Source organism: Protopterus annectens, chromosome 7.part1, assembly GCF_019279795.1.
Source record: "Protopterus annectens isolate FY-2018-M chromosome 7.part1, PAN1.0, whole genome shotgun sequence".
Lineage (NCBI taxonomy): Eukaryota > Metazoa > Chordata > Ceratodontiformes > Protopteridae > Protopterus > Protopterus annectens.
Genome location: NC_056740.1, coordinates 254,207,995 through 254,225,439, shown reverse-complemented (window position 1 = coordinate 254,225,439; position 17,445 = coordinate 254,207,995). Strand labels below are relative to the sequence as shown.

Here is a 17,445-nt window from a genome sequence, read left to right as displayed (position 1 = left end):
TGGCCTAAAGATTTGTACATTAAACCGACACCATCTTCAAAACTAAGGCCAAAAACTACTTCTATGTCTAAAAAAACCAATGCTTGGGCCATGTGTACAGGCCCCAATGCTTAAAAAACAAATGATCAAAATGGCTGAGGATTTAATCACCTTGATCAGGGGTACCCATCCCTCTCCTGCTAAGAGGCCTAGGCAAGGCACTGACTATGAATCTTCAGATCAGCTTTGTATTTCTTCTGATTCCTCTTCTGATCAGGAATTATCTATTCCCACTTATGAGTACTCTGATGCAAACGATTCCATCCCTTCTGCTTCTCCTCCTGAGGATTTTTCTTTTGGAGAAACTTTGCATACCTTAAGGGAACACTTTCACTGGGAGAATCAGGCTTTCTCAGAATCTAAAAAGAGACTTAGGGATTTCCTCCTTCTTCCACAGCATAGGCCTTTGTCCATACCTCCTGTTCTAGACATTTGTTGATGATGTTTTCTCAGAATCCAGTATGGCTCCTGATTCCCTGCCTCCGGCTCCTAGTAAGCCAGACAGATATTACAGGATTCCTGACTCCCACAAATTCCTTTTTAAAAACCCTACTGCTGACCCTGAAACAATTTTCAGTGTCCCAAGAGCATTAAGGCCTCTACTACTGCTAAAAATACTACACCTTCTGATAGAGACTCCAGGGCGCTGGATAGATGGGGTAAGAAGGTTTACATATCTGCAACCTTGGCAATCAGGGCTTTAAACTGTCAATTTCATATGCTTAAATAGCAACAGCATGTCATGGGTTTACTTAAACAGAAAATGATGTTGACTTCTGACTGTGTGGAAAATAAAGAGTTGCAGGACTTATTGCATTCAGCTGAACAAGTTGGAAAACATACTTTGCAATGTGGTTTTGATTCCTTGGAGGCCTCTTGCAGGGCTGCTGTAACTGGATCTGTGATAAGAAGGCATGCTTGGCTCAAACAGCAAAATCTGCCTGACCATGTTAAAGCAAAATTCTTGGATGCTCCTTTACAACAGGACAGTCTATCTGGTAATAAGACAGAAGTTGTTTTGAAAAAGATGCAAGATAAAGCTAAATCTATTCAAACTGTAAAAGATTTCCTACAAGTGCAGCCACCCAGGTTCAGTAGGCACTGGCCTACTAAGAACTGGTCCTTTCCAGTACCCATCAGAGCCACTCAGGTCAAACCCAGACATTCCAAAGGTTCCAGGTTTCAGTCACAAGGAACTTATAGAACAAAGCAATGGGGTGCCTCCAACTCCAAATCTTGAAGTAACAAGGCACCTTCCTATGGTAAGCAGTCTCAATGACTTTCCACTTCAATCTCCAAGCACTTATCTTTTGGCCACCCCTTTGGGGGGAAAACTCTCACTTCATGCACAAAACTGGCATTTGATTACCCAGGACAAATGGGTTTTAAATATAGTATCCCAGGGGTAAAGATTTAATTTCCACATGTTGCCAATTCCAAACGGACGGCCAGACCTGCCTCCAAATCAGTGGGCAGAGGCCCAGAAATAAGTTATGTTCCTCATGGATATGGGGGCTATTCAACCAGTCCCAGAAAAGGAAAAGGGACAAGGTTTCCATTCAAGACTTTTCGTGGTACCTAGAAAAGACGAATCATAGCGTCCAGTTCTGGACTTATCCACTCTAAACACATTTCTGGACATTCCAAAATTCAAGATGCTGACTCTTCAACAGTTACTACCTATGCTAGACAAGGATGCCTGGCTGGTAACTCTAGACTTAAGAGGCATACCTGCATATCCCAATCAGGGAATCTTGCAGAAGATACGTCCGCTTCAAAGCAGGCTATTTGCATTACCAGTTCTCTGCACTGCCCTTTGGCTTATCTACTGCACCCAGGGTCTTCACAAAGTGCCTGGCACCAGCAATTGCATTTTGCAGGCAAAGAAATATTCAAATGTATCCATACCTGGACGATTGTCTAATTCAGGCAGAAAGCAAGGTCACTCTTCTAAAACATCTGGCATTTGTTAAAAGGCTTCTAACTTGTCTAGGGTACACCATAAACGAAAATAAATCAAAACTGGTACCCTCTCAAATAATTACATTCCTGGGTGCAAGCTTGAATTCAACTGCCCAGATGACTTACCTTATGCCAGAAAAACAAATTCAATTGATGACTTACTTCAAACAGGTGGCCACAAAAACCCAGCTATCTGCAAGACAGATTCTGCAGGCCTTGGGGTTTATGGCCTCCTGCATTCTAATAATTCCATATACAAGACTGAATATGAGGAAACTTCAATGGTACCTAAAAAGCTTATGGAGTCAACATTGCCACAGCCTGGAAACAATGATTCTTATCATTCCTCGCCTGCAGCTAGAGTTCCTATGGTGGGCAGAGGCCTGCCACCAAAACAAGGGAATGTCATTCATTCAACCCCCTACTGCCCAAACCCTGACTACAGACACATCAGACTTATGCTTGGGGGGCGCATGTGGCAGGGAGATGCATTCAGGGCAAATGGAGCCCAAATCAAATGCACCTACATATCAACCAGAAAGATATGCTAGCTGCACAGAATGCTCTGACAGCCTTCAAGGACTACCGTCATCCAGGACAACTACTGATAAAGGCAGACAATACCACAGTCATGTGGTACATAAACAAGCAGGGGGGTACACATTCCTACCCCCTTTGTAGACTAGCCATGGCATTGTGGAACACGGCCGTGACTTACCAAATACATCTACAAGCTCAATTCCTGCCAGGAAAGCAAAATACTCTGGCAGACGAACTAAGCAGAAATCTTATGGACCCACATGAATGGAAACTGGATCCACAAATCTTCAGCATGTTGACACACAAATGGGGGAGCCCAGACATAGAACTTTTTGCCTCACCCCAAAACTATCAGTTGAACAAATTCTGTACAAGAATTCATCACAAAAAAGCTTGGAAAGTGGATGCTCTATCCTTCAGCTGGAAAAACCTGTCAATCTATGCCTTTCCCCCTCTGCCTCTGTTCTCCAAGGTCTTACTAAAAGTCAGACAGGAAAAAACAAACATTATTCTGATTGCTCCAGACTGGCCTCGCCAATACTGGTACCCGCTCCTGTGTAATATGTCGCACCTTCCTCCATGGTACCTGCCTCAGACACTTCACCTACTGTCTCAGCAGAACAATCAAATTCTGCACACTCAGCTCCAAACTTTGAATCTTGCAGCATGGCTAATCAACTAACTTCACCAGTTGCATCTCTCAGCAAACCTGTGATGGATATCATTTTGGAGGCTAGAAGGCCTAGTACTAGAAAATCTTATGCTGACAAATGGAAAAGATTCTGTGCCTGAAACCAAGCACAAGAAATAAGCACAGCATTGCCCAATATTCCTCTGATTCTGCAATACTTAACTGAGATGCTTCACAAGGGTCTATCTTTTTCTTCCATAAAAATCCATGCCTCTGCCATTTCAGTTCATTACAACACAGAGCCTCCCATCTATTTTTCTCATCCTCTTCTAAAGCAGTACCTCAGAGGGGCCAAAAATTTACGACCTCCCAGGAGAGCACCTACTCCTGCATGGGACCTCAATTTTGTTTTGGAAAAACTCACTCTACCTCCTTTTGAGCCAGCTGCTACTGCGGACCTAAAATTTCTCTCTTGGAAAACAGCTTTACTTTTAGCAGTCACTTCAACTAGAAGGATTCCAGAGCTACAGATTCTCATGGCAGTGGAGCCATTCATTATTTTTTACCCTGACAGGGTGGCTGTCAGGACCAATCTATCCTTTATGCCTAAAGTGGTATCTAGTGTGGCCCTTAATCAGACCATTCATCTGCCAACTTTCTTCCCAAATCCACAGAACAAGGGTGAGCAGATTCTGCATTCATTGGATGTAAACAGACAACTAAGATTCTACTTAAACAGGACAAAATCTCTAAGAAAATCTGAACAATTACTGGTGGCATTTGCTGCAGGGGCAGAGGGAAGGGCTATTTCAAAGCAGACTATTTCCAAATGGATAAGCCATTTTATTAATGTTTGCTATATGCACCATGGTAAACCTGTCCCCAAGGGGATCAGATCCCATTCCACCAGAGCTGCATCTACTTCTGCAGCCTTTCTCAGAGGGGTTCCTACCCAGAGACATTCTAGAAGCTGCTGCCTGGAGCTCAGTTCATACGTTCACCAAACATTACCATTTACCCCTCTTCTCTAAGTCCAGAGCAGGCTTTGCCATTGCTGTCTTGCAGGGCCTTATAGCAGCTCCTAATGCTGTATAAATCCGTCCTCCCAACCATAGCTGTGGGATTCTACCCAAATGTAATGACTGCAACAGTGAAACACGAAGAACATAGTACAGTTGTGTACACTTACCATAAATGTAGATGTTCGAGTGTATTCACTGTTGCAGTCCTGGTTACCCACCCTACAGCCCCCTGTTTTTCCTCTTACTATACCTCTACTTTCTTTTACTATACTTAAAATCCTTTTTTGGTGTATTTGCTTTTGTTTGGAGGTATATTTTTTGTGTTTTAAATTATATACATACATATATATATATTTTGCTCCCCATTTGGGGGGCACCTGACATCTGGGGCAAGAAAAACTGATGTAATGGTGTTGGCTGCATGTTTTATACCCCTGATGTCATGGAAGAAGGGACAGCAACCGACGCAGGACCCAAGACTTTGTTAATCAGGCCGACTGAAGGCAACCTGCCAGCAGATTACCCAAATGTAATGACTGCAACAGTGAATACACTCGAACATCTACATTTATGGTAAGTGTACACAACTGTACTTTTCATCTGACAAACCTTCCAAACTGTTGCCTTCCACTAAATTACTTTGTTCCGACAAGGACAGTAGGGCAATTGAAAGACTGGGCAAAAAAGTAGACACTGCTGCTACCTTGGTCTTACAGGCTATTAACTACCAGACCCATATGACCAGGTATGTTTTAGCTCTTCTCTCTCAGGCTTAGCAGGTTATTTCTGACCTTCTTGATTTTTTTTGGGGGGGGGGGGCTTTGGCCCTTTCTTTGTAGGGCTCCTCTTCTGAAGTGGTATGTCATTCCATTAAATGTAGTTGTGATGCAGCTGATGCTTCTTCTAGAGCTGCTGTCTTTGGTTTCCTGTGTTAAGAAGTTTTTCTTGGCTTCACCTCCAACATTTGCCTGACGGTATTAATGCTAAATTGATGGATGCTGCTGTTGACAATAAAAGTCTCTGGTTCTGCGCTGCTGAGCTATTTAAGTCCCTTGAAGAAAACGGTAAAGCCTTGAGGGAATTGAAACATACTTTTTTATTTTCCCTGTTACCAAATTTCAGAGGAATTATCCTTCCAAGCCTGCATTTATACGTAGACAGTCTCATCCTCCTCCCAAAGGTAAAAAGGGTTCTAGAAGGGCTCCTCCTGGTAAGTCTACTCAAACTCCTACTAATCAGAAGCCTCATTTTCCAGATGAGCCAGGTTCTGACTGTCGTCTTCCCCTCCCTCCTAAGTCAGATTCCTTTATGTCGTCATCTATTCCTCTCTCTTCATAGTTGGGTAAATATCACTCGGGATGCTTGGGTTCTGTCCATCACTTGTCAGGGGTATTTCATATTGTGGAAATCTTTTTTTCCCCCTTTTTTGGGCATTCCTCAACCTCCTCAGGAACAGCTGCTCTTTTTCCAGATTTACTTCGTAGTCTTTTGCCTCAAGGCATCATCCAAGCAGTTTTTGCTCCTCAAAAGGGGGAAAGGGGTTTTATTTTAGAATGCTTCTGGTTCCAAGGAAAGAAGGCACCTGGAGGCCCATTCTGGATTTTTTTTCAGCTCAACACCATTCTGAAGATTTCTTCTTTTTGAATGCTGTCTGTTCAGACCGTTTCCTCTTCTTTTACCTAAGGCTTTGCTAGTCACTCTGGATCTCAAGGATGCCTATCTTCACATCCATATTCATCCCAGTTTAAGGAAAGTTGTGCATTTCTCTGTTTCTTCATTATATTTTTAGTTCTCTGCTTTTCTGTTTGCCCTCTTTACTGCCCCAAGGGTCCTCACCAAATGCTTGGCTCCTGTCCTTTTGCAGGATGAGGGGGATTCATATCTTTCTTTACCTGGATGACCTGCTCATTCAGGCTTCCTCTCCAGAAACCCTGCTTCAGCACCTCCACTATGCTGTTTGCCTCTTGCAAAGCCTAGGGTTTACAATAAATTTCCAGAAATCCTTCCTGATTCCTTTTCTGGGTCATGTTTTTCCTCATGGTGCAGACTCTAGATCATTCCTATGTGGGCTTCCCTGCCACCTTCCAGTGCTCTGACTCAGTTGCCCTTTTTTCAGTCCCTTCTTCCTCTGGTCTTTGTTACAGACAGGGGGTTTCTAAGGTCTCTGGGTTATATGACTTCCAGAATTCTTATGCTTCCTCTAGCCAGGCTCCATATGAGAAAGCTGCAGTGGTTTCCTTTCATCATAGATCTCTAGGTTTGGCTGTTTCTAAGCAAACCATTTCTTGGATTTCTAAGGCAATTTCCTTTTGTTATTCCTTTCATGGTAAAAACCTTTCAACTTTTGTAAAGGCTCATTCTACCAAGGCTGTGACTTCCTCTGGTGCTTTTTTTAAAGGACTGGACACCAATTCCATCCTAGAGGCTGGTACTTGGACTTCTGTCCATGCTTTTACTAAACATTACAGGCTGGATGTGATTTTCAGGGCTAGAGCTGGATTTGCCAGGGCTATCTTGCATGGCTTTCTTCAGGGTTCTACTGGGCCTTCCTCCTCCCTAGTTTCCTCTTGAGCCTTTGAACTCTCCCTTTAGTAGGGAATACTGCAACAGTGATATAGAAGAACATAGTACAGTTGTGTAAAATCATACCATAACAGTAGATGTCCTTCCCTTCCGTGTTGCAGTATTCACTCCCTTCCTCCCCCTTCCCCTTTCTCTCCACTCCTTTTTCTTTTTTCCTTCCAGATACACGTTCCTCTTTTTCTCCTTGGACTGTTGTTCCTCCTGGGACTATTCAGCTCCAAGGTATGTAATACGTCATCTTTATGCCGTACACAGAGAGCAGGAAGCATACGTGTGACATATGATGTCTGTGAAACTTAAGGCTTTGGTATACATTGGGCAACCCTTGGCAGGGGATTCCTTTAGTAAGGAATACTGCAACAGTAAAGGGAGGGACATCTATTGTTATGGTAAGATTTTGCACAACTGTACTTTCTATTACTTTTGTCAAATTTTGACCTCCTTTTCACAAAACCACATTGCTCTATTTTGCCTACTGTTAACAACACCACATTGCTCTATTTTGCTTCCTGTTCACAAAACCACATAGATCCATACATATCGGTTTTGCAACACCTTTGCCCTTCTTTTAGCTATTATAGACATAAACAGTTTATAATCATGGTTTCAGATTGAAATGGGCCTATATGAAGCTGGGTTTGATGGGTCTTTACCATCTTTAGGTATTACAATGACCACAGCTTTTTTCTAGGATGTTGGTGCTTCCCCTCCTTTTAAAATACTTTTAAACAAAGCCTTCCTGATCTTTGTCAAATTATTCCCGCCTAGCTTCCCAACTTCCACAGTAATACCATCTATTGCTGGTGACGCACCGTTTTTCTCTCTTCTCCCATCTTAAACTGTTAATTGTTGACCCTCATCTACCTCTAACCTTGGCATACGTTAAGTCTTCCATAAATATTTCCATTTGTACTTTTTCTTGATTTCCACATTCCTTTGTTTTATACAAATTTTCATAAAATTTCTGAAATGTCTCTAATACCCTTACAGGATCTCTGGTTGCTTTTCTTGTTATAAGCTTCCTACGTTTTGCAGCAGTGCTTTCTACTTTCTGTTGCCTGAGAAGTTGTGATAAGAGTTTTTGTGCTCTGGAGTTATCAAAAAAACAGTTGTTTAACAGCAGTCTTTCTATACTCATGCATATTATCCAGATAGTGCCTTATTTTTTCTTTAGCACTCTGCAGTTGCACCTCTTCTTGTCCTGTATGATTACCCTTATTCTGCAAAACTTTAACTTTTGTCAGTCCCTCTTAATAATTCTTGTTATACTTAACCATATCTCTTTCTTTTATTTCTACCCTATTTTTAAGCTCCACTCACTAGCTATAACTTCTGTAGAAATTTCTCTTTCCTAATAATTCTCAAATACTTTCCTTAAACTCCACTCTTTTTAATAGGTAGGTGGGGAAGCACCAGTGTCTCATTTTTACTTCACTACCCTGCATTTTTATCTTAGTTGTTATTGGCAAATTATATGAAATAGTTACTGGATGTGTGTCAAAGCTTTCAAGAAAATGCACATGTTCCTATGAAGTAGAATTTCTGTCTTGTCTAGCCCAGTTATTGTACCTTGCAGAATAATTTGTAAATTTTCTCAGAGTTCCCACTACTACTAAAGTCTTCTATACTATATATTTTCATAAATTCTTCAGAAGTCTACCCTCTTTTGTTATATTTTCCCTTGTAGGTCCCCCAGATACATCTTCACTGTTGCTAATCAAGCTCCAGTCCCAACTAATAATTAATATTCCCTGCTGAAAGCGTATTATTTCTCCCCAGATTTTCTTAAGTTCCATAATAGTAGTTGTAGGTAGAGTCACATGCCAGTGTAATCCTCTTCCTTTGTCAGTAGCCCCTTACTACCAGAAGTCTTCCCTCTTTTATCACTATTGGAGCTCCTCTAGCAATTAGTGTAAGTACTCCTTTTTCTTTTGTCCCTGATATTCTAATGAATTCACATTCTTTCCAAATGTATCTCCTGCAGCATTGTTATTTGCACTCTACATTTCTTAATATAATTCAATACTCTTACCTTTTGTCTATACCTGTGAGACCATTCGTGTTCCAAAATAATGTTTGGTATAGCCACTATAAGAAGTTATTATTCTCACCTATTATATATGACAGCTTTTTAAAATGTCTGTTTCCAGCTTTTGTGTTGCATGCAAACACTAATGTTTGGCAGGTTGATCCTTCTATACAGTTGCTTGTTATCTTCATTTGAACCTGTCACATTTTACAAGAATTTTTTGTTTTAATGAATACCCTCGAACAAAAAAAAAACACACACACACCCCAGAACACCGCCATTATCAATTAATTTAAAACAAAAAAAAAACTATGTACATCTTCAGGTAATGAAGTTTAACCATGCTGATAAGAATAATTGTCCCAAGTCATCAGCCAACAACCAGGCATAACTTAACCTAATATTAAGGTTATCCTTCCTAAGATGCATGTTTACAGCCAGTGCTCCTACTTGCTGTATGTTTTTGTCTTATCTTCATTCCCCACTCACATGTGAAAAACAGCTTATATGCTTTCAGAAAACATTAACTTTAGCCTTAAAAAATTGTGCTGGCTTTTATTGTTTCTCTGGTGTGGTCAGCTTGTCTCCATGGAAGCACAAGTACCAAATGTACAGCTCTGCAAACGTCTCAACTTGCACTGAACGTTTTTTTGCCAAAGGTTAACATTACTTCTAGTGTCCTTTTATTTACTTGCTTAAAAAAATGTTGAATTAAGCCAAATTCCTTAATCCAAGTAATCACCTTTGCAAAATTAAAAAAGAACATACAAACTGAACATGTAATCTGTGCACTTTTACACCCCATTGCCTACCTCAGTAATGCAAGATTACAAAATATTAACTTAAACATGCTTTTGTCTAACCTTTATTCTCTTTTTGCATTGTAATGCCTACATTTCTTAAAACTAAAAAAAGACTAAAGTAAACAAGTGCCTTTCTATCTTTATCACATACAACAGTAACTGAAAATGCTTTAATGTTAAGTTGTCAATCTCGCCTTCATTCTTGCTTGATGGGTTCGGAGCCGATCCTCGGCTCCGACTCGGCACTTGCTAAGCTCGAGAGTCACTTTTACCAGCTCGAGGCAGCCCCATATCCCATGATGCAAGGCGGTAAGTACCCAGATCTCGTTTGCCGCTTCGCTGATGAGGTCCTCCTTTTACCAGCTCCTGGTAAGTGATTTGCTACTTTGCTATTTTAGCCCCTTTTAACAAAAAAAACCTTAATTGTTAGTTTTATTTTAGTTTTAAACATTTTCTGACAGAAAATTCTCTGTCTCTTCTTATTTTTTTAGTCAGACTTTCACCCATCCCATCCCCCCCCCTGTTAGGGTGTGTGTGTGTGTTTTCTAGTTATACCTTTTGGTATATTTAATTTAATTTCTTTGACTGGTGTGTGTGTCTGTGTTTACACCATGTCTAAAGAAAGGGTCTCAGGCTTTAAGAAGTGTGACTCGTGCTGTCAGAAGATGTCTCTGACAGACGGTCACACTTCTTGCCTGTATTGCCTGGGGCCTCTTCACCTGCAGGACTCCTGTGCTATATGTCATTCTTTCAGCCAGAGAGTCCTGCAGGAAAGAAATAAGTTGATATTGAGGGGCCTTCTTAAGCCGGAGGGCTCTTCGGCTAAGTCGGCTCCATCCAAGACTGCTAAGTCTTCCAAGGCCCAGGCTTCTGTGTCCAAGCCTGCGGCCTCGGCTCCGACTTCGTTCTGAGTCGAGATCGGCTCGGCTGGAGCCGATTCTGGCAACAAGCCTTCGGCACCGATGGCTATCGGTGCCGATTCTGGTTCGACCACCGGTGTCGGCTCCGATCGGTTCCGACCACCATGTGGCTCAGGCATCGGTGTCGGCTCCGATCGGCTCCGACACCGTTACTTTGTGGCTGTATCGGCTCCGGCTGGAGCCGATGCATCGAGGCTACCTGTCGGCTCCGATAAGTTGTCGGCTCCGACAGGTTCAATAGTTTCATCGGTTCCGATGGCTCCTTCGAGGAAGAGGTCTAGGTCTCCTTCCTTGGAGCCGATACTTCGGCTCGGCTTCACCTCTCCTCTCGGGCGGAGGCATCGGAGCCGATCTTCAAGGTCATCCAGGCTTTCTGACCATGATTTAGAGAGAGTGGTCAGTAGATTACTTAAGTCACAGGCACTGGCCCAAATGTTACATAGTCCGTCTCAACAGATGGCTATTGGTCCACACCCCATTGCAGTTCCTCCTTCAACTCTACCCCAGAGCTTGGAGTTGGAGTTGGAGTCTTCGGGAATGGTTACTGCTACGGCTGAGGGACAGATACCCCCTTCTGTTCCTTCAGCCTCTACTCTTATCTCCTCTTGAGACCTTCCTTAGAGGATTCGGTGGCGGGCTTCCATGGTCTCCTCCGAGGGGGTGAGTGGCATCGGACCCTTGTCCGAACCCGCTCTTCCCCTTGGAGCCTCGGCCTTGGTGAGCTCGGCTCCGACATCTGCCTCGGAGACTTCCCTTTCGGTGGTCCCTGGAGTTCCTAGCTCTTCGGAACGGGTTCTCTCGGACCTTCCTGGGAGGGAGCATTCGAGGTGATGAAGAGTGTGCTGGCCACTGGTATCAGCCAGCAGTCTGTTCCCTTAGCTCCTCCCTCTATAGTGCCTGTTGACATCTCTGCCACTTCTCTTGCTACAGGACCCAGAGATCCTCCGCCTCAGGTTTCCCCATTGGGAATTTCCCCTCTTCCGAGGATTCTCCTGATGTTTCGGGAGATCCTCCTAGGAAGAGGACTTGTAAGAGGAAACATGTAGACTCCCGAGTCTATCACTTCAGATACTGACTTTGATGAGTCAGAGGGATCCCCAAGATCCCCTCTGAGGATGTCTCCTTCTCAGACATCCTAGAACTCCTTAGACAGAGGGAAACTGGCCCACCAATAATCCCTCTGAGGATGAGTCAGTATACCTAGAGGCGTTTGGATCTCGGCCCTCCACCTCCTGGGTGTCTCCGCCTTCGACCCCCTTATGCAGGTTATTGCCCGAAAGGCGTGGGCTGCTCCTGACTCTGTAGAGCCAGTCCCTAGGAGGCCTTCAAAATTTATTACTGCCCGTGTGATAAGCAATTCCTCACTAAGGGTGTCCCCGCTGATGCCATGGTGGTGGCTGCTGCCACCAAGAAGGAACTTGCAGATCCTTCCATACCCGTCCATCCTCCTAATAAGGACTCTAGGACCATGGATAGGTGCGGTGGCGGATGTTTTCCTCAGCGACCTTTGCTATCGTTGCTGAATTACCTATGTCACTTCACCAGACTCCAAAGGGATATCCTTAAGGAGCTAGGTGATGTTGTACAGGATCCTACAGCTGCAGGAGCTCAGGAAAAAATTGCTTCGCAGCTAGGAACCCTTAATTCCATTGCAAACTCCTCCATGCGGCTAATATCATATGCTGCTGATGGAGCAGTAGGGCCGCAGGTACAGGTGTGGCTCTTAGGCGCCAAGCCTGGATGCGGCTATGTGACTTTGCAGATCCCTTTAAGGCGTCCTTCACAAATTCTCCCTTTGATGGGTCAGCTTTGTTTGGCCCTCAAGTGAAGGAAACTTTGACCAGGTGTGAGCAGGACGGCAAGACTCTTTCTGCGTAGGAGTCCATTTTCCACCCCTTCTAGACCTTACCCCAAAGGACAGAAGGGTGGCAAAATGTGGTTCCATAAATCCCAAGGAGTCACGCCCGGATTCACGTGGTCAGTTTACCCCTAGAGGCAGAGGGGTAACAACAATAGGCGCAGCTCTAGAGGCAGAGGGGTCCAAAAACCAGGGAAACAGAGAGCCTCTCTCTGACAAGCCCTTTCAGCATCCCTGAGATGTTGCCCGGCTGTCCCTCCTTGGAGGCAGTGGGGGGAAGATTATCACTGTACCCAGAAGCCTGGCACTGCCTCACTCAAGACAGATGGGTACAGGCGATCATATCCAAGGGTTACATAATTCCTTTCGAGGAAAGTCCTTTCTACCCCTCAAATTCCCTTCCAGATGTACCACCGGTCTAAGGGAAGTTGCAGAGTTAGAAGTCTCAAAACTACTGCAAAAAGAGCCATTCAGCCAGTTACAACAGACCATTCAGAGCCGGAATCTACTCAAGGTTCTTTTGGTCCCCAAAAGGCGGAGACTGGAGACCAATATTGGATCTCAGCAGACTCAACAAGTCTGTGAGGAAGACAAGATTCGAATGGTCACTCTTCAGTCAATTCTGCCCTTCTTACAGAAGGACAACTGGATGTGCTCAATAGATCTTCAGGATGCGTACTATCACATCAAAATTCACAGATGCTCCAGGAGATTTCTCCGCTTTCGGCTGGGGTCAGTCATTTCCAGTTCAGAGCCCTGCCCTTTGGTCTCACTACAGCCCCCAGAGTGTTCACCAAATGCATGGCAGTGGTCACGGCTCACCTGAGACGTCAAGGATTCCAGGTGTTTCCGTAGCTCGACGACTGGCTCCTTTCAGCCACCACCAGGCATCAGCTTATTCAAGCCAGGGATTACACAATAAAGCTTTGTACTCTTTTGGGCATCTTGATAAACTTCGAAAAGTCATCCTTATCGCCCTGCCAGTCTATTACTTTCATAGGCGCAAACTTAAACACTGTTCGGATGTCAGCTACCCTTACAGATCAAAGAGTTTCAGACATTCAAAGTCATGTCAGGATCATTCTAGCCAACAAGAAAGTACAGGCCAGAATGGTTCTAAAGGTATTAGGCCTCATGGCTGCGGCCATTACTCTTCTTCGCCTGGCTCGCTTCTACATGCGCCTTCTTCAGTGGATGCTGTTCACACAGTGGTCGTACCAACAACTTCCAATCGTCACCAGATTCTGGTGACACAGACTTGCAAAGATCATCTTGCTTGGTGGATCACATCTCCCCAGGTTCACCAAGGCAGACACTTTGTACCCCCATCCTCGGTAGCCACTGTCACCACGGATGCCTCCCTGATCGGGTGGGGGGGGGGGGTCATTATCAGGGCAGGATGGTTCATGGGGCGTGGCAGCCGTTCGAGTACCACCTGCACATAAATGTCCTGGAGATGAGAGCAGTGCTTTTAACGTTGCAAGCCCTCAACGACTTTCTTCCCGTAGGGACAATTGCAGTCCACACAGACAACATGTCTGTAGTTTGGTATATCAACAAACAGGGCGGAACCAAGTCCTACCCCTTGTGTCGAAGCGCTCAGACTATGGCAATGGGCAATCTCCTCTCATCGGTTTCTGGTAGCAATGCATATCCCTGGGAAAACCAACATTGTAGCGGACAGATTGAGCAGAGCTATTCTCATGCCTCACGAGTGGTCTCTCAAGCAATCTATAGCGGAAGAGATTTTTCTGGAATGGGGTCGTCCATGTTGCGATCTTTTTGCTACTCCCCAAAACAGCAAATGCCCAGACTTCTTCTCTCTTCCCTCTTCCAGGCCATCCCCAGAGGCGCTCTGACCCAGGATTGGCCCCAGGGACTTCTTTATGCCTTCCCTCCATTTCCTCTGATCCCTCAAGTTATCCAGAAAGCAACCGTTTTGAGAGCCAAATTGATTCTCATTGCTCCTTACTGGCCTCGACATGTTTGGTTCCCGTTCCTCCATCGTCACCTTTTGGTGCAGCCGTGGCATCTGGACCCAGTGCCAGATCTTCTGATTCACCAATCCGGTCAGCTGCACCGGTCTATCCCTTCTCTCAACCTCACAGCATGGTTGCTCCACTTCCTTCCTTAGCCAGGCTTCCTTTGATCTCTAACCCTGTTAGAGACATCATAGTAGCTTCTTTAAAATCCTCTACCAGGAGGATTTATGCAAGCAAATGGAAACGTTTCTCTTATTGGGCTAAGGCCAAGAATATTGATCCTTTCACTGCCCTGTTCAGGCAGTCCTGGACTTCTTAGCAGAGATTTTTCATGCAGGCTCCTCTTCTTCCACAGTCAGAGTTCAATTGGCTGCTATCTCGAACTTTCATGTCGGGATTGCAGATCACAATATTATGTCCCATAGGCTCTGTAGGGCCTTCTTGAAAGGAATTTTCCTGCTAAAGCCTCCAATCAGGAATCCTCCTCCTCAGTGGGATCTAAATTTAGTGCTGACATCCTTGATTCTTCCCCCCTTTGAGCCAGCTGTTTCTTGTTCCCTGAAATTTCTTTCTTGGAAAACTTTATTCCTAGTGGCTATTACATCGGCCAGGAGGGTGTCTGAACTTCATGCTCTATCGGTTCGACCCCCCTATTTGGTTTTCACAAAGACAGAGTATCATTGAGAACTAATCCGACCTTTTTACCTAAGGTCGCCTCAAAGACCAATTTGAATCAATCCATTGATCTCCCTGTATTTTTCCCAAACTATTCAGACAGAGCCGAACAAAAACTACATTATCTTGATGTCCACCGTCAACTCAGATATTATTTGGACAGAACAAAAAAATTTTGGAAATCTGATCAACTTTTTGTTTCCTATGCGGATAATAAGAAAGGCCTTCCTGTCTCTAAAGTGACCTTGTCTAGATGGCTTTCTTCGGTCATCTCTGAAATTTATCTGCTCAGGGGAAAACAGCTGTGCTCAAAATCTAAAGCACATTCAACTAGGAGCTTAGCTACTTCTACAGCCTTTCAAGCTAGACTTCCTTTAGACACTATTTGTGCAGCGGCCACTTGGGCCACTCCTCATACTTTTGTTTCCCATTACAAATTGGACTTGGCCTCCAGGGACAGAGCCAGTTTTGGTTCTACAGTCCTCAAGAGTCTGTTCCATTGAGCCACCCAGGATAGAGGTGCTAGGGGCGGTCCCATCAAGCAAGAATGAAGGCGAGATTGACAACTTAACATTAAGAAGTTATGTACCTACCATAACGTTCCATGTTAGTTGTCTTCTCTCGCCTTCTTTCTTGTGACCCTCCCTCCTTCCCCAGGCCTGGACAGACCTTTCTATAAGAAATTATTATGCTGAAGACCATTCAGACCTGGTCCTTCTTCCATCCTGTAAGTTTTCTTTCTTCCTTTTGGAAGTGTTTTTATGCTTGGTGCTATTGCCCTTTGTCATCAAACGAGATCTGGGTACTTACCGCCTTGCATCATGGGATATGGGGCTGCCTCGAGCTGGTAAAAGTGACTCTCGAGCTTAGCAAGTGCCGAGTCGGAGCCGAGTCGGAGCCGAGGATCGGCTCCGAACCCATCAAGCAAGAAAGAAGGCGAGAGAAGACAACTAACATGGAACGTTATGGTAGGTACATAACTTCTTATTAAATGACATGCAATTTTTATCAATAAATATTTTATACAAATGCTGTTAGAAACAGCAGTTATTTTACTTACAGTTACTTTTCCTTTTTTTTCCCTTCAGTCTCCTTCCAAACATTTAATGACATGAAGTGGAGCATGTGCGTTTCATTTCCACACAACTTTGACAAAAGTCCAGTCTTTCCACTTTCTCCTTGTAAAGCCATATTTCACAAATGTGACTGAGGCTTTATAAGTCTCCCATTTGTTCACTAATTTCAGTGTTACTGATCTTCCTCCTGTTCATCTCTGTCTCTCAACCTCAGACTCTGGTTCAAGTCAAGGTACTCCCAGTTCTTCTAGTCAGTACATGAGCATTTTTTCTCTCTCAAGCATTTTCCTTTTGAAGACTGGAAAAGGTTTCACTGGCCAAGTCTGTCTATATAAGCTGTATTATCAGAAGATTGAGAAGCAGGATCCCCTTCTGTTTGATGGCTCACTTTTTCTTGGACAGACTTGTGTATTCCCTCTCTAGGCTATTCTACATCAAGAAATTACCTTGATCCTTCAAGAAAATATTCTGAAGACAGCTGGGTACAGCACCTTAAATCTCATACCTCCCTCTCAACATTCCCTGATTACTGGAGTAAATGTGCTTCCCTTCTACCTGGTGTACAATGAATAGTCATTTTCCACAAATATTCTACTGTCTCTAATTTTTAATACTTTGCCCTTTGCCACAGTTTTGTCAAAATCACTTCTTTCTACTGTATGATTACATATTTACCAATACAGATCTTGGCTGTTTCTCATGGCTAGGTTTGGAGCATACCAACTACTTGCCCTTTCAGTTAGCAAATCCTGCTATGGAATACCAAGTCCATATGCTTATCTGTGCTTTCTTAAAAATACTGTGTGTTCTTTCCAGTTTCTCTGTTACAGCAGAAAATCACAAGTTTCCCTGTGTGCTCTGTCCTCTAACCCTACCATTTTTTTGAAATAGCTCTTCTTGAGCAGTCTTCTTTATTTCAATCTCTAATTTTTGCAGTTTTTATTATCTCATCTGAATAGCTGTTTAAAGCTTCCATTTTTTCCAGGCTTTTGCTATTTGTGTTTCATTTATTTTAATTGACTCTGAGCTCATTTAGATTACTAAAAACTATGTCTTGCACCAAAGCTGGAGTTTGAACTGCTTTTTAATGAACAGCTGCAGGATTCTTTCCAGTCGGTGTTTTCTTGTTAACTTTTCTAATTGATTTACTTTCAGGCTGTCCGAGTTTCTTTGTTGGCATCCAAGTAGTGCACTTACTAGCCACTAACTGAATTTACTAAAACTTTCAGAATCTATGGCCCTTTTATCTTAGTTTCTTTTTTCACACGTGGAGAGCTGAAATCAAGCTGTTTATCAGTGTACAAGCTATCTTAGAAGTCCCCGGG

The 17,445-nt window shown here is 43.7% G+C and overlaps 1 protein-coding gene across 2 annotated transcripts in view; it reads left to right on the top strand.

The window, feature by feature from the left end:
• The window catches only part of CCDC66 (coiled-coil domain containing 66), a 1,871,188-nt gene that overhangs the window by 878,542 nt on the left and 975,201 nt on the right, over window positions 1-17,445 (top strand). The gene's annotated exons all lie outside the window — the stretch shown is intronic.